Raw genomic sequence first — 23,794 nt, 5'->3', positions numbered from 1 at the left:
TTTCCAAACACAAAATGTCACAATTCCTTATCTCTAAACATCACACACAATGCAATAAGTGAACCAAACACACCACGTGATGTCCCTGATAGATGAGGGCCCCCCAGGGAAATTCCAAACATTTCCAAACTTTATCTTATCACTATCCATCACATACGCAAACCATTTACTTATCTACAACTCATAACAACACACATCCAGGACACTGACATTGCTTCCCCTTTCACTCTACTCCTATTTGGTTCATAGTATCCCACCAATCATGACACGAATGCTTATCCACTACTATATCTCCTTTTTCCATTCAAAACAATAACGTCACTTATTTACAACTAACAAATTATGTCACTTATCTACATCTGAAAGCAACACACACCCACGACATGATTCCTTATCTTATCTTGATCTTGTTCAAAATCACGACACGAATCTTATCTCTAATTATCACCCATAATTCCATAAGCGAACAAAACAAACAACGTGATGTCACACACAGATGGTCCCCAGAAAAATACCAAACATTCCAAAATCATGACGTCACCCACACAATGACGTCATCATCTCAACAACCAATCACGTCACGATTCCTTATCTTATCTTGATCTTGTCACTAGTGGCTGGTCTACTACTATCATTCATATAAAACTTCGCAATTGAGCTGTAATTTGACCAAAGTAAACATGCAAAAATTAACTGTTAGTATGCAGTGCTAGGATTTCTGGGCGCCTAACCTCAAAAGGCTTTCGAAAGGTTCCTTGAGACTTGGAGAATTTTTGTTGGACTTGTTATGCTCGAATCCACTCATCCATTAATGACTTTCATGGGTGGTAGTTACGCCTCTGTTCAAATCACCAACTCAAAGATTTAATCCACAATTCAAAGTTTAATATTTTGTTCATCTTCCACATGTAAAAATTAGAGTACGTATTTTAAACTATGTACGTAATATTTGTATCACTATCGAAGAAATAAGAAAGGTTCTTATTATTCACATCAGATGGCGCCATGTTCCAGTAGTGATCTTGTAAATATAAATGCATGTGTAGTTTTACTGTAATTAACATACCGATCTGCACTACACTGTGTAAGAATACGAATGTTAAACAGTAAAAAAATTATGAATTTTAGAGGAGGTAAAATAACAATGCAATAACATAAGAATGTTCATCTCACCGATAAAACATGAGCAGTTTATTACTAAGGCTTGATGCGTTTTGAGGTTACGCGTTCCGTCATACCTTCTTTCCCCACTTTTTCTTGTACGAATTTGTTATGTACCCTGGTTTTATCTCTGTGCTCTTTGTGTATTAATGCTGTTTATTAATTTACGTAAGTATTCTTTATATCAGTATTATTATTCCAGATATTATTGAACAGATGCATTGACATGTTAGTTGATGCATCTGTATTCGAGTAAACAGAAATGATTATTCAGATTCAATACCAGAATAAATTTTTGCATAAATAAACACTGCAAATGTATATGAACTATATTATGTTTAGTATTTGTAGTTTTGTTCGTAATAACATTCATATGTAACTGTGAAAAAGAAAAAGAGAAGGAAGCAAGTCAGGAAATAACTAGTGTTTATGAACTACAATGGCTTCTGTATGCAAATCAAACTCCAGAAATAGAGAAAAAACTATCCGATCAGTTCACCGTTGGTAAATGTAAACAGATTGTTTAAAGCTATCTTTGCTAATGACGTTTGAGAACAGCGCGAGCATTGTACTACTTATATGTCAATATCATCGGTATCCTAAGTCTATATATGTCATAAATTCACAAAGCAGAGTATTATCATATTAATTAAATGGACTTTAGCAAATGAACCAAAGTCCACTTGATTCTTTTCCATCTGGTTACAGGCCACCAGTGAATAATAGTAAATTTATTCACGGCAAATAAACCAAAACTGCCGACATGTCTTCCGTTCATAGTTAATTTCAATAATTAGCTAACTGTGCTGGTTCAGTTACCTGCAGTCCCTAATTCTACGTCTAATTTGTCAGTGTATTCCCTTCTTAGCTGACCCATTTCAAATATATTGCATTCATTTGTAAGCCAAGTAACGTAGTTAACTGTTGAAACTCAAGTCAAGCTGACATGTGTATGTGTAAGTATGCAGGCTCGCCATTTCAGTTGTCAAACTAACTTTTCCAGTTAATTATAAGCAATATTTCATTTTTCAGTTGGCCCACTTCAAATATGAAACAACAATTTACGCGTCCATGTCATACTTAATTGTAGAAATACGTGCGCACTACATCATAACACGTGTCTGTGAGTGAATGAGGACCATTTCAATTGTTCCATAACTTTTGTAGTTAAAGCTAAGCTCACGTTTCCATGACAACAAACGTATCATCACAATAGTTCGCAGCAATTTAAACGAAAATTAAATATCAAGTAACTAAGACGTGCATAGTGAAAATGACAGACAGAAAGGGATCGTATCGAAAAACTGGACCGCTGGACTAATTTCAATTCTTGTCCACGCTCAAAGAATGATGTTTTAAGGCTTAAAATAACATGCAGCATATCTATCTTTACACTTATACAATGCCAGCGTAATAAAACTTAGGATGTTAAATGATAGCTCACTTTGGAAGCTGCAAAAATAGAATGAATGATGAATAGCTCTAAGTCAGAAATATGATGGATCGATTTATAACTCGCTTTACACGTACAACAATTCGAATACAATCGGCTTGTTAGAATTACATATTGATTCTCTTATGGAAGGATAACATAAGTGAAACCAGAGTGCGTTGTGTTTGTTGGACAACGCACAGTTTTATAATAACCAACTATGATAGTATTTATTTATTTCGTCCCCCGTCCCTTTGGACTGATTGACCCTCCTAATGAAGGATTAAATATGTATTTTATGACTGTACGTGTGTTCACTGGCTGGCTTGCCTGTTATGAGTGACGAAAAACCCGAGTTTCCAGGTGAAAAAACCCTCTACCTCCATATTCAAGTTAAACTAGTCTATATGTAACTCCAGATATAATGTTAAATATACATGAATTCTTCGAGTTTGGAGGATGAGTAGGTTCTCAATCAGCAGAATGACTCGTTTGCTTTTTGGTCGGAAAGGATAATCTAAATAATATTATTATTAACTTTATATGTTACTTCTATAATATCTCAGATGAATGTTTTCAGTCGGGATAATTTACAAGTAATTTGCATATGGCAACAACGGAGAGAGAGAGAGAGAGAGATGACAAAGAATGGAGAAACAAGCATTGGACCCATGGGCACTGATGATTATGAAGGTGAATTTATATGCATGCTTATAAGCAGGATGATTCAGGAATCTAAAGAAAAAACCATCTCATATTGCATGAAAATATAAGAGATGGTTTAGGAAACTAATCGAAATAGAGAAGGTAAAGACAGAATTCTTTACATAATCATAAGTTTTACTGTTTCGACTTTTTTTTTCTAAATAAAACTTTTTATTTTGATCTGCTAGAATATGAGATCGATATATTGTATCTATATACATATCTTGGCCTCGAAGTTTGCTGTTGTTATCTTGTAGATCCACAATCGCAACGAAAGAACCTGTCTTTGTAATCATAAGTAGGGTTCAAACCTTTTTTTTTTTTTTTTCAAAATAGATGTTCCAATTGTATTTTCTATTCATAAAAATATTTTACTCCAAATTAGACATAATTTATATTAGTTGAAAACTATTTTTTCTAAAAACTTTACATTTTTTGAAGTACTCCAAATCCCCCCCCCCCCCCCACACACACACCCCAAGAGGAGAAAGAAGTCTCCTTTTTTTCGCTTCAGGAATTCACTACATTATTATACGAGGCAACCAAAGATACTCAAAAATATCAAGTAATTTATATAAACACGGAAATACTATGCGCATACCTTTCTTTCATTCCTTTCTTTTTAAACTCGTCTTTCCGATGCGTGAGTAATCGCAGTCATTCTTAGTGTCCTCTTGAAAAATAACATTTTTGCTTCTTCAGCACCTCACTCTCTCCTCTGTCTCCGAACTATTAATCTCTGTCATGTCACTTGGCCGAACGATAAATGTTCAGCTCAACTTCCATTTGACGAAAGACTATGTTACAAATAACGACACCCCTTTTGGACTCTGAAGATAGATTGAACCTGAAAGTACGGAGACATATTTAGAAGTCATCAAAAGAAGTAGTTTTTCCCTCCGCCTCCCCCCTTTGTTAGGGATTTTTAAAGAGAGAGAGCTTCTTAAAGAAGCTGAAATGCCGATTCGTAAATTACTGCGGTTGGATGGCATTTTCAGACGTACGGTTCTTTTTAAAGAGGAACCCTATTGAATTACAATAGAATATTTTATTTGTTTTTGTGAAAGTAAATGGAAGAAAACCGTGTTAGAAAGAAAATATCACAAGGGACACATTAGCCAAATTTATTAAGAAGACTCTGAGATTATCGTCATGAGGCCTCAGTGTATACCTGACAACTATAAGTGCTTCGTTGGTCAGGGTGAAAACATTTACACTCTAGTTTCAAAATAGGATGACTGAGACTGTAAATGTCCATGTTTAACTAAAGGAATATGCGAAGTTTCAATGTGGATGATAGCCAGATTGAAAATCGGCATTTATTAATAATATTCAGTTAAGAATATTCGAAACATTCTTAATGATATACAGTATTTGAGCATTACGCTGAAAATAAATAACTTTCTTCTTTTTAATGTGAGTGCAGCTCCGAATAGCTTGACTCCATCAGATTACATTACTTTCAACGTGAAAAAAAAAAGAAGAAAAGAAAGAATTCTACACACACACATACGGTTCTTATTTTTTTAAAAAGAAAGAAAGAAAAGAAAAACCGACTAAATGCATTTGATAAATTTCATGATAGCATTCTGAATGTCAAACACAATATCATTGTTGTCATGCCGAGAGATGTTTTTTTTTTCTTTTTCTTTTTTTTAGGTAGAGTTTCATTGGATTACTTTAACAATTGTTGGTGTAGCACCAAACGTAGTTGGATGAGCAACAGTAATCCAATGATACTCATTCTAAAAGAGCCACTTTGCTACAATAGAAAACTATTGTAGATTCCGTAATATATACGTATAAAAACTGTGTGGCTAGTTTATTAGGTATTCTCAACTTCCATGGAATCCACTTTTTCGACGACGTGATGTCTTTCGAAATGCAAAAAATAAAGACAAATAACAAGAGATTATTTGAGTAACAGTAAATTTAATATTAAGATATTAAAATGGACCAAAAGTACCTAAGTGACTTTGAGCGTGGTACAGTCGGAGTCAGGCTGGTCAGAAACTGCCGCTGTGTTGTGGGAATGTTCATGGACAAGAACTTCTTAAGTGTACCGAATATGGTTCAAAAATCCTGAAAAAAAAATCCAAACGTCTCTGAGACGGAAACTGCTTCTTTCTATCAGAAGCTGACGGAGGATTTCAAGAACCGTGCTGGCTGACGAGGCACATCGGCCAAATGGCAAGAGGAATTCCACAGTGCTTTGCAAGGAGCATATCGGAAGACATCCCGATCACGGATGAAGTACAGCAGTGAACGACCTCCCCCCCCCTTGCCCCGATGTGGTCCATTCTGGTCAAAACCAAAATAGCCATGGAAAAGATCACCTGGCACGAAGAATCCCGGTTCCACTTGTTCCACACGAGACACTTCTGCCAGTGGAGCTGCCAGCATAAATCAAGGGTTCCTTCCTGTCAGGTGATGCTGCAATAGGAATGTTTCCTTATCACATGCTAGGGCACCTGATAGCAGTGGAATGACGTATAAATGCTACGGCCTGCCAGTCACTTCCCTTCATGCTCACAGCTTATCCAACTGATCTGCTGACTTCCACCAGGATAATACGCCATGTCGGAAGACACAACGTTCAGTTCCAAGAGAACGAGGTTAACTTCATTATACTTCGTTGACCTGTTCAGTCACCCAACTCAACCCGACTGAGTGTAGCAGGCTGTTCGTGACAAGAATCGGACTCAGTCTAATCTGATGGAACCTGTGGCTCAGAATTTCTGTGGCATACTTTCAGCACTCGTGGAGTTCATTACCCTAAAGGGATGAGTCGCTGTGACACGTGTTCCTAGTAAACTAGCTATTCAGTGTATATTTTCAGTTGGGTTTTAAACATCATCATCATCATCATCAAATTCCTGCCATGTACTCTCAAGGGGTGTACAGGACCCCTTGGGTTTTAAACCTAATTGAAAATATTAAAAATCTCATACCGGATAAAATTTATCATAATAAAAAGATCCCGAGATCTTATTTTGATATATATATATATATCAAAAAAAAAAAAAAAATATATATATATATATATAAAATCCATATCAGGATGCTTCTATTTAAGAAAAAAAATGCAAACATTTCGGGAGGGAGAGATGAAATCCCTCCTTTCCGTAGCGCAATTGGAAGAACGACGGTACGTTGCGCCCTTCCTTTAGAAAAGGCCTAAGTTCGATTCTCGTCATGACAGGAGGAATCTTTATATGGACTTTTTCAATTGAAGGTGAGTTAGCCGATTTCATACGGAGGTAGCAGGGTTTTTTTCTCCCGGAAACTCGGATTTTTTCCCGCATACAGACAAATCGGCCCTTCAGAACACACGCAATTTACAGACAAAAATACTAGCTGTGGTGATGGTTGTGGGCAGTTGATATAGGTGATTGGTAGTAGGGGTTCGGTGTAGTAGTGGAGACGGAGAGTTGTACAGTAGGTGTCCTCCCGGGATGAGTCTTCGGACTCCTTGGAGGTGTCACCAATAATAATAATAATAATAATAATGTAGCGTGTTTAGTATGACTAATATCAACTAATTAACTGAAAAAACTAATCTTAATATGATATCGGAGCCAATGATAAACTTTCTGACGCTTCTGACGAAAACTAATTTGGCGCCTGGAAAACATCCTTTTCGCTGACGCCTCTCTGTACGGTATTTACCAAGAGTTTTTATTTTATTTATTTATTTATTTATGTTTTGCTCTCTTTTTTCCTTCTTTTCATTCTTTACTACTGCCTTGCTTAACAGTTCCAATAATTTATATTTCTCAGAGGGGATTGCTTTTACAAATGTGGTGTTTAATTTGTGAAACGTATCTGAATACATTTTAAGCTTTTCTCTGTGAACACTTTTAAAAATTCTTACGGAAAGCAAACTAACAAGAATTGAAATCTTTTGCAAGGACGAAAACATAACCAGCGAATACTAAAGATTTTTGAGTTCATTTTTAATGTGTATATAAACACATGCACGGCTGATCTGGTGACAGCTTACCTTATTTTAATACTTCATCTTAATGCCTACATCCAACATTCCTTTTCTTAAGGAAAAGAACCGAAGAAGAATAAATTATCTAAACTTTGCTGACGATATCGAACTTCTAGCGGAAAACAAATCAGATCTTCGGGAAATCACCACAAAATTAGCTTATACTCTTCAAAAAAAAAAACATGGCTTAACCATAATGCTCAAAAAACGACAAACATCTGTGCGTCTGACTAAGAAGGAGTGCTTTGGCAGAAACTGAAAAAATCCTGCTTAAGAATATACTCAAAGAAGAAGTTGATCAGTTTAAATACCTGGCAATATCCTTAATAAAGATGAAAGGTCAAGACAAGATATTTGAACAAAAATTACAAAAGCAACAATAGCACTCTAAAAACTGAAACCGCTTATAATTACAAACAGATTAAGCCTAATTGACACGCTAGTTAATTCAATACTTCTATACCGAAGTGAAACTGAAACTTAGACTCTGCTTTAGACTTCTTTAGACATCTAAAGAAGGTGAAAATAGGTTGATGGCATTTGAAATGAAGTGCTATAGACGACTCCTAAAGATACAGTACACTGGTCACATAACAAATTTTGAAGTAAGGCGAAGAATCAGTTCTTTCAGGTTCAATAGATAACATCATAACTGCGGTTCGAAGAAACAACTTCTGAGGCTTGGTCATGTCATCAGATCAAATGGTCTACCAATGCAAGTTCCTGAAGGACTTATTCCAGGAACTCGAAAAAGCGAAGTGCTTCAGTTACTAAAAGAAAAGTGTCAATCAAGGAGTGAGTGGAAGATTTATATGATGAATATTTACGGATATCCACTCGACGGTCCTTTGTGGATTATGAGATGAAGAAGAAGAAGTAACAGAACTAACCGCTCTGGTATGAATAACTTCTTCCTTTTTTTTTTGGTATTATTTCTACCACAGCAAACCAAAGATAGCATAACTTTGGTTAGCTTTTGTAAAATATTTTCTTGCTGTTGGATAAAGACATTAAAAAAAAAAATCCGATTCTTGTGGTGGTAATCTTAGTATATCCATTACCTATGAAGGAAAGTACTAACAAATGACGTTTTTAACTTACACTAAATGAATGTTTTTGCTGTTACGCTATTAACTTGTGATAACAAAATTCAAAAATGTCAGTGATAAAGTATTCATTCGCATTTTGGCAGAGTGGTATATGCCTTTAAAGAGAATTTGGGGAATCTAAATACTAAGAAATTGGGGAATATAAATAATTTGGTCTTTATTCTGTACGCCATATAATACATAAGCAATGTTAGCTTTATCCACTATATATGAATATGCGCTGTTGGGAATATTATCGCTATATTTTGCGAAATACAAAATTTAGTGGTAATAGGAAATCGTAAATGGATCCAAACGATTTCAAAATTGAACATCTTCGAGCAATTTCAGGTTATTTTACCGGTGTATGCAGCGCCAACGAAGCAGTTCCGAAGATCCAGATGCTGAACATATTTTGGATACTTTTACTGTAAATTTAATTACATATCATTTTGTTATTGTCCGCGCGGTTAGCCTAATGGCTTTGCGCTTCGCAACCACATACATGGGGAAGGGGTGTTCTAAGTTCGATTCCCGTCAACGACGTGAGGAGCTCAAGGATCTTCCATAGCCAAGTTACCCGGTCTTGGGCGTGGACAGCAGGTTTTTTTCCGCCAGTTTATCTGGTGTTTTTCATCCCGCAAGTAGGCAAACCGGTCCAGTGAACACACACGGATTACAGTCAGGAATACTGACCCAGCCATAGGTCTGATTCGTTGTTCCGGAACCCGGATAAAATTTGGGGGGGGGGGGGGAATAGATGGTACCGTGAACTTTATATGGTACTGGATAAAGGGGGAACGCTGTAAATTCCGTGTATCATCACACGGAATTTATTTATTTATTTATTTTGTTATTATTGCGTTAAATTTCTTTTAAAAATGTACGCACTCTAGAGCACATAATGACTTTTAAAAAAGGCAGGATTAAAAGAGTGTCTTATGGGAAATGAAAATGTATTTAGAAAAAAGGCTCGATTTTGCGACATGTCTTGTAGAATAACGATGCTTTTTTTTCTATTTAAAACACGTGGAAGTATTTTAACTTCGTGCTTTAACAATAGATTTGATTGACTTTACCAATTAGGAGATTTCAATTAACAAATTCTTGGCCACGACATTTTTTTTTAATGCTTATACCATTATGAAACAATGAGAATTATTTGGCAACGCTGTTGCTAAACTTCTGCCTGTGCTAGATTTTTCTAAAACGTCTAACAAACAGGTCATTCGTTATAATAACAGTTTCACTATAATTAACATTCATACATAGTTTTTGCCTCCGCGCAAGAAATCTGATTTTTTGTGGAGGAAAGAGCACTGTTTACTGAAATATACTTACACATAAAACGGTTTGATCAAATACGAATGTATAGTAAAATTTTTGCATAAACTTAATTTGTCAAGAATGTGATTAGCTCGATATTAGCTCGACCCCAGCGGTGAGTAGTACATCGGAATGGAAAAATAATAATAATGAAATGCATCATAATTTTGCAACTACGATGACATTTAACCTTTTTTAAAATAAATTATCAGAACCGAGAAGTTACGATAAAGAGAGGCAATGAAGGAAGTTGAATGCTCTTAGTATAAGATTTCACGTAGGCTGGTCGAATGTGTATTCTTGACAAGGCGATTTATGTTTAGGTAGCAGGACGAGGGTACTGGGATGACAGAATTAGATAAAGTCGCAGTCTCGTTATGGGGTTAAGTCATTACTGACAGGATTATCTGGAGACTGAAAAGTAACAACCTAGGAGAGAGACGATTTACTAGCACTGCGGAAACAGATATTTCAAGGAATTGTTTCTACGAAATGTTGCGTGATTTTCTAAATTGCATATTCTCAGGGCATGGGGGGGGGAGTCAAATTCAACTGAAGTACCCTTACGTGAGCCCGAATTTGAATATTCAATTTAAATCACAGTTCAAGAGAACTTCAGGCGAAGAGATTCATAGTGCTGCTCATAAATGTCGCTATGTTCAGTAGTTTTTTTTTTTTTTTCTCTATTTTCATTGAATTTTTTTCCTTATTTAAATATCGACTTGAGTTTCAAAATGTATAATAAAATGTTTCATTGTTTTATGCGATAAAAACAGTTTGATTTTCCATTTTTCTTCTTCTTCTTCTTCTTTGTCTAAGATCTCATGTGCTTTTAAGCATCGAGATTTTGCCAAAGATATTTCCATGCCGGTCCAAGGCTTGTTCTTTTGCTTCTTTCCAGTTAATTCCCTAATTTTCCATTTTTCTTTAATTTGCTTTTGCCAACCTTTCCTGGGTCTGCCTATGTTTCTTTTTCCTATTTTCTGGCTTTCGTATACAGTTTTTGCTATTCTTCCTTCTTCCAGTTGATTAGGATGTCCAAACCACCTCATTTAGGCTTGTGTTATGAATTGGTTCAGAGGTGCAACTTGAAGGCTGTCTCTTATAGTTGGTTTCTTATTCGGTCTAGTATTATTGTTTTTTGTGCTACTTTTCTAAGATATTTCATTTCAATTGTTTGCAGTTTATTTGTGTTTCCTGTTGTTAAACACCAAGACTCGCAACTGTATGTTAATGTTGGTAGAAACACTGAACGTACACTACCGTTTTCGTATTCTGGGTGACTTCTTTCTTATCTAGGAGTGGGCCTTTCATTGCATAGAATAGCTATGTTCCCCCGGTTATCCTGTTGTTAATTTCTGTGTCTGGTCTACCATCTTCTTGTATATATGATCCCAAGTATTTAAAGGAGTGGACCTGTTCCAGTTGATGGTTCTCAATTTTTATTACGTGTTTTGGTTGGTTTCTAGATATGATCATTGTTTTAGTTTTATTTATATTTATGATCATATTCCTTTTCTTTGTTTCTTCATACCAAATATTGATGTTCTGCAAATCTTCAGCTGTATTTGCTAGAATCCTACATCATCTGCAAAAGCCAAATCCTGGTTTCTTTTGGTTTCCTGTATCCTAGGTGGAACTTTTTTGATTTTGTTTCGCATGCCTTTAAAATTTCATCCATTATTATAATGAATTAGAGAGGGCTGAAGATACAGCCTTGCCTCACTCCTACATTTGTTTCAAATTCTTTTGATCTATTATTACAGGTGCTTACATAATTTCTGTTACTTTTGTAGAGGCTTTGTATGGCTGCTATTAAGTTATCTTGTACCTTGTTTTTCTTTAATGTTTGCCATATTAAGTGTCTGGGAACTCGGTGAAAGGCCTTTTCGAAATCTATAAAACATGCATGTAGTTCTTTTCCATATTCCAATGTTTTCTCTAATATTTGTCTAAGACTGAAGATAAGATCCTGCGTGCTTCTATTTTTTCGAAAGCCGTATTGCATTTCGTCCAGTGTATCCTCTATTTGGTTCCTGAGCCTCTCTTCTAAAACACGGGCATACAATTTTCCTAGAAGGCTTAAAAGCGAAATTCCTGTATGGTTTTCAGATTTAAGGTTGTCTCCTTTCTTAAATATAGGGATTATTGTTGCTACTTCCCAGTCTTTTGGAATAATTTTCTTGTTCCATACGACATTGAATAGGTCTAAAAGAAATTTTATGGCAATCGTTCCTAAATTCTTTACCATTTCTGGTGTGCTAATTTGCTAATGGCCTGCTAATTTGCCCAGTTTTATTTTATTTATTGCTGCTAACAGTTCGTTTGCATGAATTTCCTCACTTTGATCTTCTATTTTGCGTGCATGTCTTGCTCTTAGGTTCTATTTTTCCATGTCCTGCATATTCCAATAATTCTTGGAGGTACTGTTCCAATCTTTCCATGATGTCTTTGGAATTTGTGAGTGAATTTCTATCCTTATTTTTGATAAAATTTATGGGACATTTTTTCTCTGACCTCATTCTTCTTAAAACATTATAGAAGAGTTTTTGGTTTCCTTTAAAATTTTGTTCTAAAATATGTCCGAAGTCTTCCCAGCATTTTCTTTTCTCTTCTTTCACTAAGGTTTTAACTTTATTTCTTTGATTGTTGTGTAGTTCTCTATCAACCTGCAGTTTTGATGTTATATATTTCTTCCACAGTTGCGTTTTCTTTTTAATTTCTTCTTTTAGTTCTTCAGTCCACAGGGTGTTTTATGTTTCTTCTGTTTATTATTTAATGATACACCGCAAATTTCTTTGCTTGTTTCAAGAAGAAGTGTTTTGAACCTGTACCATATGCTTTCTACATCTTGGTCTTCATATATCTCTTTTCTACTTCTTTCATCTTCTCTTCTATTTTACTTTTATACTCAACAGCTGTTTCTTCTTTCTTTATTTTGTAGTTCTTTATCTTAACATTTATTTCCTTGCTACTTTTTCTACATTTTTCAACTTTTATTTACGGAGTGTTTCCAATACTAATAAGTAGTGGTCACCGCCTATTTCAGGACCTCTATAGACTCTTGCATTTTTTGTATACTTCCAGTACGATCTGCTTATGATGGAGTAGTCAATTATAGATTTTTTTTCTACTGGGCTCTTCCCTGGTAAACTTATGGATTTCTTTATGCTTGAACATAGTATTCGCTATTACTAAATTATTTGTAAGCCAAAGATTTGTTATTCTTTCTCCATTATTATTCTGAGTTATTAATCCTTGTGATCCCAACACGTGTTTCGTTTCCTCATCTGCTTGATTCCCTACCCGGCTATTAAGGTCTTCTAGTAGTATGATATGCCCTTGAACTATTCAATTGTTTTTTTAAGAGTTCGAAGAATTCATCTTTAATTTCTTTATTAGCATTATCATTTAGGCCATATGCAACAATTATAGCGAATACTTGGTTATCTGATTTAAAATCTATAGTGATTGTCAACAACCGTTCATTTATTACTTGCCATTTGGTAATCTGTTCTTTGAGATCTTCTTTAATTATGCAAGCTACCTCTTTTTTTCCCCATTCTCTTGGGTTTGCCGCTGAATAGAAAAGTATATATATATATCCATCTTTCATTTTTTGGCAACCTTGACCTTTCTTTTTTGTTTCTGTGACTGCTAGTATATCCAATCTCGATTTTTTAAATTCATCTATTAATTCGTTTTCTTTTCCATGTAGAGTTTTTTAATGTTCCATGTTCCGTATCTCATGTATCTTTTTCCTCGCTTTCTCGTTAACCATTTAGGCAGTTACGCTATCTCTTTGTTATTTCTTTTAATGGGTGAAATTTTAAGGTGTGTAGAGGGGGGGGGATTTACCTTCAGCACCCGAGTCTGGTGGTGGGGCTGCCACCTTCGAGGCCCCCAGACCGGCATATGAGAAAAGTGCTATCCTGTTAGTCCACGGGAGGTATTTTATTTCCCTCCTACCCTTCATAGTAAACTATGACGAGCATTCCCCGATTCGCCACCAGGGGACGCGCCCGATGGGGATGACAGGTGTCCCCACACGAGGGTTTTCCATTTTTATTAAATAAATTTCGGTCGTGTGTGTGTGTGTGGTGTGTGTAGCAGTTGGGGTCGTAACAAAAGATTCAACTTATATGCTAGTACAGTACTTTGAAAAAAAAGTGAAAAAACGTTTTAACAATAACATTACACTTAGACAATTGTAAATTGCAATATTCAAACGATGTTGGAATACAACCAAACACAAAAGCGATGAATAAAAAGAAGGAAAAAGTTAATATAATTCGACTAAATTTTGCCTGTGGATTGAGACAGCCGTTATTGGCTGCTTGTGTTTGTCATTGGATGTCTGAGGGACAGAGTGGGCTTGAATCATTGAGCTAAAGAATTAGCGAATGTTTAGAACAGAAGCGATGAAGTTTAAAGACATTGATAAGTGTGAACAAAAGCAGTGCATGATTCAGATTTTTATAAAGCAAATAAGAATTGTTTCACACCAGTACGTGATTGCATTACAACATAAAAAAAAAGTTACGTTCTCAAAGTAACTCTTATAATATCGTCTGTCAGTCGATCACACAAATTCGCATGTTTGACATAACTAAATATGAATTTAGAACGCTCTGAACAATAGGAATCATCTTATCACTGCGCTACGGACGATTCTCCCTGTTTCACTCCTGACAATATAATTTCATATTTACTGGCAACACTACGTCATATCAATCTAAAACCAACAAACAAACCGAAGTACTCCATAAACGTCTTCCTATCTCTCCGTTTTAAAATTAATAAGCATTTTATTAAATTAATCCTCGCGTTGAATTTTCTTCCTCTGCTATCAAAATATATCTTACCATATCGAAATGTGACTTATTCATTTTGACTTTTTTTTTTCGATATAAATAGAGATCGTCTTATCAGAATTGCTTACGATACTCCATCTTAAGTATCTCTTTTGGGATTGCTTTCAGACTAATTACTTGATTTAAAGTAATCAGTTTCTTTGGAAAAACAGAATTTTATCTAAGGAGTCTCTCCTTTATTCCGGTGTTACCAATTGACATATATTAGTCCCGTACAAGCAGTTTCATTATCTGTAACGTGAACACACACACACAAAGTGTGTGTGTGTGTGTGTTCACGTTACTGACATTCTTCTTGAATGTCACCTGGTGGAAGTTGCAATGGTTGTAGACGATTTTGATGCTTCTTCTGCAAGGGTTGTCAAATAGAACAGATACAGAGCATTACTCAGAAGTGTAGCTAGGGGGGGGGGGTAAAGATGGGGGCCCGCCCTGGGCGACACCTGAGTTTGCCGCCCCTCTCAATACACACCAAACATAGTGTTTTAATTTATTTCCCTATACGTCGTTTTGACTTTTTGTAGTATTTTTGGTGTGTATTGAGAGGGGCGGCAAACTCAGGGATCGCCACGGGCAGCAAAGCTCTAGCTACACCACTGGCATTACTGAATTGGTGTGGCCTTCACGATCAATGCACTCCTCCATTAGTGAAGAAGATTACAAAGAGGAAGATGTTGAACATGATACTCAGTGATCGATCAGAAAGAAAACTAGCCAACCAGTTTGCATAGGGTGGAAAGTGAACCAGAGAATGACACTTTTCTGAACATGACTCGAAGTTATTCTTGATCGAATGTTCTGGGAATTTATCCACAGAGTATGGTAGATATAGGGTGGAAGAATTACCGCAGTTCAGAGTAATGGAATCCATATTGGTGGTCAGTGATTAATTGATGGACGTCTAAGTAATGATGCACTTTGAGAAAAACGGGCACGTTTCAAAGTGTTCAACTGCATTGAGTCTAAATTGTTACTTTTAGGCCGTCATGGTACTCTCATTATTCACGATGGTATTAGTTACGTTCTGCTACTTTATTTTGGCTTTTTGAACTAAAACTTAATCATCTGATTTCATAAATGGGACGAATTCTTTTCTGGGAACCAAAAAAAAACATGCAGTAGACCATCAGACATAAAAAAGTCACTGATTTCTCTTTAATCCAAGTATCAACTTCGCAATTATTGTAGGACTATGTAGAACGCTGGATAGAATGAAGTAAGGCATAAAAATATGAAAAACTGACTGCAGGTTCGAATGTCGTCGTGAGGCGAAGGTTTTTCTTTATAAGCTTTTTCAGTTGAAGGTGAGTTGGCCAGTTTTACATAAGTAGCAAGATTTCCCTTAAAGCAAAACAAACAGCCTAGAGCACACCCACCCACCCACCCACACACACACACTTGTACATTTGCTCTGCAACAATCAGATCTACAAAAAATCTCAGGAGAGAGACGAGACCAATTTTTGCCGTATGAATAGTATGAATGCTTGCATACATAATATTCAGTTAGAACCTTCGTTAATATTCTGGAGTTTTTCTGTCTTATTAGCCTATAATAAAAATAAAAACTGAACTTTAGATAACCACACCCACTCATACGTTTATTCTAGAAATTTTCAAAATTCCACGCGCATTTTATCTTATAATAAAAATCATTCGAACCTATTTTCTCCTTTATAAGGTATTTTGATACAACAAAGTTCAAACCAGCTGAGGCCGCATCAGGTGATAGAAGCCAACGCTTAATTTTATATTTGGCGAGAGCCTGCAACTAAACTGAAGCCATTCATTTCTTACAATGCGAAGCAATTATAACTGTTGTTTTCCTGGTTTTGTTTCTGGTTTTGTTCACGTTCGACATATAATTTTGATTCTTGTTTTGTTTCCTTTCCCAATTAAGTTGCTGTCCGGGACAAGTGCCCCAGTTCCTCTTCCCCCCCCCCCTCCTCTCCCAAACATATACTAGATCCATCCCATCTTTCAGAGCATTTGTTGTTGCCTCAACATGCCACCTCCGGGCCTTCGCACTCATTTCTTAGTGTCATTATTAGTGGGTAATTTTCATCTGAAAATATGGTTAGTCTGTTGAAGAAGCTGGGACACTGCTGTAAACGTAAACTAAGGGAAGGAATCCTTTCGAGATTTTATTGTCACCCTATAAAATTAACCGTCAGTAGCCATTACATTTTATCTAACAACAATAGAGCACGTGAATTTTGTCAACTGAAGGCGAGTTAACCGATCTCCTTGTGGAAGTGACAGAGTTATTCGTGCCACAAAAGACAATCCAGATAGGAAATAAACAATTAACAAATATACTGGCCTGGTATCCTCAGTTGTGTCAGCAGTAATACTAACAAATCACTTTTATTTCCTGCTACATGTACTTTTTAGAAACTTCTTTTAACAGTCTAGCTTGTAATGCCTGAAGCAAAAATAAAACCTAACATTCGAAATGTGGGGACAGTGATTGATGCAATTTGCTTATGCAAAGAATAGCTAAAAGAGAATGCTATTCGAAAAAGAGATATGACACTGGGAAAGAAACGGTTTATTGGTAATGAATTGAAGAATAGTTTCATAGAAACAAGTGGCATTTTTATAACGCGGAAGTTAACCATGTTATCTACAATTAAATGCCAAAGATATAAACAGACTTCTGTTTAAAATACGGTTTACATTCGATGGTGTATATTCCAGAATTCTTAGTCAGCCCACGTTGGCCTACAATCACGTCAGCAAAACAAGAGTTTTGTTATGCAAAACAATAAGCGGGCGAAAGCATTGGACGAAGATATCCCTCATTAGTCGACTGGAGGAAAGCAAAGTAGTGAGTGGCCAAAAAAGAAACTGGCCAAAAGTTTCACAAAGAAAATCATAAAACTATGTTTTAGCACTTTCTCATCCCAATTAGTGTCTTGTAGATGCCAAGAATAATCCTTGAGTTTGATATATATACCTTCGATAATCAAGTGACCATTCACTGGTCAGTAGTACCAGGAAGAGGATATTCCGGACTAGTTGCTCTCCCTCTCCTGGTACGTGGATCTAAATTATGGTAACAGAATTTTGAACTTCAACCAATTAAATATCACCAAACTGCCTATTGAGCATCCTTAACTGCTCCAAGTGATAATCAGCAAGCATTTCTTTTTTTAAAGATGTATTTAGCCATTCTGTTCATTCTAAGGATACTCCGAATATGGGTGCTAAAGGCAGATACAAAACGCCAAAACCATAACCTAATCAAGCCACACTTCACAGAACGTTTCTTCAGTAAATATTTGTTCACTAAAGCCATTTACATGGAATGAGGTGCAAGAAGTCTAGGCACTCTACCACTCTAGTTCCATCTTAAACGTGTCAACCCAGATTTGAGCAAATTCTATCGGGGTAGGGGGAGGTGAAAGAATAGGGTGCATTCCACGTGTTACTATTTTGACCTCTTACCTGGTTGGGGGCCTCAGCGAACTGGAGGCACAAGAAGACCCGCTGTCTTGAGTGTACAGATCCCGTGTCGTTTGTTTGAATGTCTTTCACACCCCAAGAGACAACTCCCCGCAGCGGCAAACAGACTAACGTGCTGAACGTGAGCAGTGGCGAAGTCCAGCTGCAACGAACTGCCTCTAGGGAGCGAGGGCCGAATTTCCCGAAGGGTGTATGTACCTGCTGTTCGCTTTCTGGTTAACAAGGTTTGTCTGCTATGCTAATACACCAACACGGCAAGGTTGGATCTCGCAAACCGCACCGGCTACACGGGGGCGGGAGAACATACGGGGGAGGAGAAGCCTTTAAAGCTTTCACTGAACCCTTGATTTATTTTCCTCTAAATGAGTCAACTTTAAGGGAAGATAAAAGCGTCACCTGGTCAATGTTCCTTAGGTAACAATTTCTATTGATGACTACTAGAATTCATTTGTCCGAGGAACTGACGACTGATAACCTGAACCGTTACTTCCGAGTGCTCAAATCGGAGAATCTGGAAAGTTTTACACCTATGTGTACTTTGCATGATATTATTCGTTTGTTGGCGCCTGCAGACTGTTTCGTGTCCAATACAAACCATTTTTGTTTCTTAATCTGCGATTATGATAATTTGTTTTAAAAAAATTAATATTTTTAGTGCCTCGTTTCCTCCAGTATGGGTTTATTTTAACGAGTATCGGTTTAAAACTACATACATTTTACATTTCAGGCTAAAAATGTAAATACGTTTATCTCTGGAAATGTTTTGAATGATAATCCACTCGGGGAATGTTTAGAAACCTAAAGGAATCATCTGTAAAGTATGCAACATTTCTCCAGTTGATCCCTCTTTCATAATTTATAAACCTCGGTCTATTTCAAACATATAATCGATGTCTGTCTTTGTAATATCACTACAAACAACAAGTTTCATACATATTAGATGTGGTATTCTGATATATCAGTTATTTTAAGTAAAAATGAATTCTCTAACTTTGTCGGTAGTGGCTACCTCTACTCCTCGCCATAGACTAGTGTGAGTGCATTCCCACGGCATGTTGGATGTGATTAGGAAATATTTTCTCTTAACTAATATTTATTCATGTGTGTGTGTGTGTGTGTTGTGTCCCACTTTTTTAATAAAAATCTCAAATTAAATAACCCTGAAATCGAAAAAGGCCTAGTAGAAAACATTCCTCCATTAGTAACCCGTATCGAGTCTATTAGCTCATTCTTAGTAAGTTACGCAGGTCTTTACTTTTCAAAATTCTTTATTTTAGTATAGGTTATTATCTGGTATCTGTCCATAAAGCAGTATCATTCCACCACTAATTATAACGCAAGTATCAGATTCTTTCATATACCATAATTCACCTTAGCAATCGCATTATTTCGCTCACAAGCAACAAGTAGTTTTATAACTTTGCCTCTTCTTGCTGTATGTAAAGGCTTACGTTAGGAAAGTAATATGGCTTTAAGGACTTGTCAATAAATTTACATAAGGTAATTTTCTAAGGTCTTACTCCTTTCTAAAACATTAATAAACTCACCTCAAAAACATTCGTACGGAACAAATATGCAACTCTCTTAAGTTTCTCTTTGAAAAAGCAAATTTATACCTTTCTCTGACTTCATTTTCTTAACAAACAAATGAGTAAAGTGCATCTTATTTGAGACTCGATAGTTCAGTCGGTATTGACATAGCCCTGTGGTCGAAAAAACCTGGGTTCGATTCCCGTCTATGGCGTAAGAAACAACCTTTATTTAGTCTCTTTCGACGAGAGGACTTAGCCCGTCTCATACGGAAGGAGAAGGTTTTTCTCCCAGATACTAGGGTTTTGTCCCTCAGAACAGGCAAACTGGCCCTGTGAACACACACCGATCTACACCCATGAATGCTTAATAATGTGAAAGAGATAGGGTCTTCATCACATTATTCTTACGCCTGTAGTCAACCATGAGTCACATCATGGTAGAAAACTACCCGGAACGGAGACAATACATGATGATGATGAGATCTTATTTAGCAATAATTTAAAATTTCAAAAATTGTATAATAATTGTAACAATTATTTAGTATCTTTCAAATAATAATATTTTTTGGTTTACCGATCAAGTGTTGATCAATTTTATTAACTGAACCAACTAGTTTCGCCACACTTATCTGTTGGCATCTTCAGGGCTTACATAGAGGTTTAAACAATCTCACAATTATGCGTAACTGCAAACTGACAAGAATAACTGTAAAAAACTGACTAGAATAATTACAAATAAAATAGTATCGAACGTGAGTGAAACACGTATCGCGTGTACAAGATCAGCTAGCTGTTGCTGAGGAACTTTCTGTAGTTTGTATTAAAGTTCATTTCTTCCATTTTTAAGGTTCTGATTAGGTTTTCCATATCTCTGGAAGTACTAGGCCTTGATTTCTGTTGAGGTTGACAGTAGAACTGGCGACTGTGGCTGCCTCTTTGAAAATTTTTGAATGGTAATCTTCCTCTATGTAAGGGGAACAGCTTTTGTCCCACTCGATGACATGGTTAGTTGTAGAGAAATGAGACGATAGGCCAGAAATGTCCTGTCTGTTGTTTTTGACATAGCCAATGTGCTCCTTTTTCCTGATTTCGAGGCTTCTCGAAGTCTGTCCGATGTAACTAGAGCCACATGAGCATGGAATATTATAAACTCCAGCATATTTGTAGAAAGGATTGTTGTCTTTTGGAGATCTTAGTAGTTTACTAATAGATTCTATTGGTTTGAATGTTACTCTTATTTTATGTTCTTTGAAGAGATTGGCGAGCTTGTTGGAGATGTCACTTACAAACGGAATTGCAATCGTTTTTATATATTGAATATCTTCTTGTTCTCTTTGTGGTGGTTCAGAGAAAAGGATTTTATTGACTAGTCTTCTTGGATATCCGTTCAAGTACAAATTGTTGGAAATAAATTTTAACTCATCTTGAAGGGTCTTGTTGTCCGTTGTGATGCGAATCGCTCTTTTCTTTAACATATGTACAATGCTGAGTTTATGTGAGATGTGGTGGGAGGAGTTGAAATGTAGGTTAGCGACCTGTATTGGTCGGTTTTCTGTACACCGATAGATTTATACTGCCGTCAATTTGTTTTAAGATATAACCACAAGATATAACCTCATTGTTTGCTCACTGCCTAAACTCCAACTACTTTTCTTGGAAAAATAAGATCTATCAACGATTACAGGCTTGGCAATGGGGAGCCCACTCTCACCTTCATGTGCTGACCACTTTATGGAAGACTTACAAAACAAAATCTTATCGCAAATTTTTCCTAAACCTAAAATTTGGTTTAGATATGTGGACGATATCTTCATCGTATGGAACAATAACAAAGATGATTTTCTCATAAAGATCAATGCCTTCCATCATTCTATTAAATTCACCCTGGAACTTGAAAGAGAAAAACAACTACCGTTTTTAGACATCTTAATCAAAAAACAAATTGACGGCAGTATAAATCTATCTGTGTACAGAAAACCGACCAATACAGGTCGCTACCTACATTTCAACTCCTCCTACCACATCTCACATAAACTCAGCATTGTACACATGTTAAAGAAAAGAGCGATTCGCATCACAACGGACAACAAGACCCTTCAAGATGAGTTAAAATTTATTTCCAACAATTTGTACTTGAACGGATATCCAAGAAGACTAGTCAATAAAATCCTTTTCTCTGAACCACCACAAAGAGAACAAGAAGATATTCAATATATAAAAACGATTGCAATTCCGTTTGTAAGTGGCATCTCCAACAAGCTCGCCAATCTCTTCAAAGAACATAAAATAAGAGTAACATTCAAACCAATAGAATCTATTAGTAAACTACTAAGATCTCCAAAAGACAACCATCCTTTCTACAAATATGCTGGAGTTTATAATATTCCATGCTCATGTGGCTCAAGTTACATCGGACAGACTTCGAGAAGCCTCGAAATCAGGAAAAAGGAGCACATTGGCTATGTCAAAAACAACAGACAGGACATTTCTGGCCTATCGTCTCATTTCTCTACAACTAACCATGTCATCGAGTGGGACAAAAGCTGTTCCCGTTACATAGAGGAAGATTACCATTCAAGAATTTTCAAAGAGGCAGCCACAGTCGCCCGTTCTACTGTCAACCTCAACAGAAATCAAGCCTAATACTTCCAGAGATATGGAAAACCCTAATCAGAACCTTAAAAACGGAAGAAATGAACTTTAATACAAACTACAGAAAGTTCCTCAGCAACAGCTAGTTGATCTTGTACACGCAATACGTGTTTCACTCACGTTCGATACTATTTTATTTGTAATTATTCTAGTCAGTTTTTTACAGTTATTCTTGTCAGTTTGCAGTTACGCATAATTGTGAGATTGTTTAAACCTCTATGTAAGCCCTGAAGATGCCAACAGATAAGTGTGGCGAAACTAGTTGGTTCAGTTAATAAAATTGATCAACACTTGATCGGTAAACCAAAAATATTATTATTTACTAATTTATGATCAAGAAAATAACCTTCATGATGATTAGTATCTTTCAATTTATTATAACGTATTTCGTGAAATTTTGGTGATGATATTCTACATTCTTCTCCTCGTGAAAATAAGCATCATCCTTCAATTCTCCTTGAAACACTATTTGTGGGCTAATTTTTGAAGTTGACTTTTAATTTTGACTAATTTTAAGCAAATCGTGTGGCTTTTGAGCAATGCTAATAAAGTGAATATGTTCTCTACATCTTTCCTCCATTTACTGAATGTTTCACAGTTCGTTTTTGAAGCATTTAGTAAACGGTACCCTTTATTTCGGTGTTTAAATGGATGCCACCAGTTATTCCTTTTTCCTTTGAAGTTTCGTGGTTTATTTCAAGTAGATAAACACCACTGCTTTTTTACAGCAAATACTATGATTAGAATCCTACGTAAAAACATGGATGTTTGTAAATGCTTGCGCTCTGAACGAGCTTCTGAGTTATTTTAAAGGCATATTATAAATATATACATATCCTCCTGTCTTGTGTTGTATTCTTGTGATATATATATATATATATATATATATATATATATAATTTAGTGTCCCTGTACAACACTGTTTCAGGCCTCTTAGGTAACCGCTGGCTAACATGCAGCCTTTTCACGGAGTCAATCAGATAAAGATTTGAAGCTTCGTCTTTCCTTGATGCTAATTTAAACTCCAGTTAATGTTATCAAATGAATCAATGACTAAGAAATCAATATTCATCTCATGTTCGTAGAGTGCATTAGCAAAAAAAAAAAAAAAAAAAATTGCCTGTGTGTCACAATATCCCGTAGTAAAAAAAGGTTACGTAATTTATGGGCGATCCGCAGTACATTATTTCTCTAGGTGGCCTGATGGTTAGAAAGTCCGGTAGTCTTGCTTCATAGATACTTTTTGAGCCACTCAAAACCTTCAATCGTGGTATAACCCTGAGAACGAGGGAAAAATCGTCTATCATCTAATAATAAACTGAATTGGTTCGATCCTGAATGGATCACGTTTATAATTCTTATGGTAAGATTTGTTCAGAAAAGCGAATTGTATGAAATACTTCTCCGGTTTTAAGACAGTTCTGTTTATTTTATTGCAATGTTGATGGTTAAAAAAAAAAAAAATCTGTCAAATCCTGTATGCGTTACAGGGAATATTATTTGGCGGTTAGCGGCAGGGCTAATATTTCAACGAAATATTTCATACGTTAAGATCGGGGT

The 23,794-nt window shown here is 36.1% G+C and overlaps 1 protein-coding gene and 1 long non-coding RNA gene across 2 annotated transcripts in view; both read left to right on the top strand.

Annotated features, from left to right (window-relative positions):
- Positions 1-23,794, top strand: part of LOC150104607 (kappaPI-actitoxin-Avd3b-like) — a 127,571-nt gene that overhangs the window by 25,071 nt on the left and 78,706 nt on the right. The gene's annotated exons all lie outside the window — the stretch shown is intronic.
- The window catches only part of LOC150104604 (uncharacterized), a 341,285-nt gene continuing 318,725 nt past the window's right edge, over positions 1,235-23,794 (top strand). The window contains exon 1 of the long non-coding RNA XR_016548542.1: positions 1,235-1,329. This is a non-coding gene — a long non-coding RNA (uncharacterized LOC150104604). The remainder of the gene's footprint in view (positions 1,330-23,794) is intronic.

Source organism: Typopeltis vanoorti, chromosome 7, assembly GCF_054136105.1.
Source record: "Typopeltis vanoorti isolate ZY-2024b chromosome 7, IOZ_Tvanoo_1.0, whole genome shotgun sequence".
Classification (NCBI taxonomy): domain Eukaryota; kingdom Metazoa; phylum Arthropoda; class Arachnida; order Uropygi; family Thelyphonidae; genus Typopeltis; species Typopeltis vanoorti.
The sequence above is the reverse complement of the archived record's forward strand: the minus strand, read 5'-3'. Positions and strand labels throughout refer to the sequence as shown.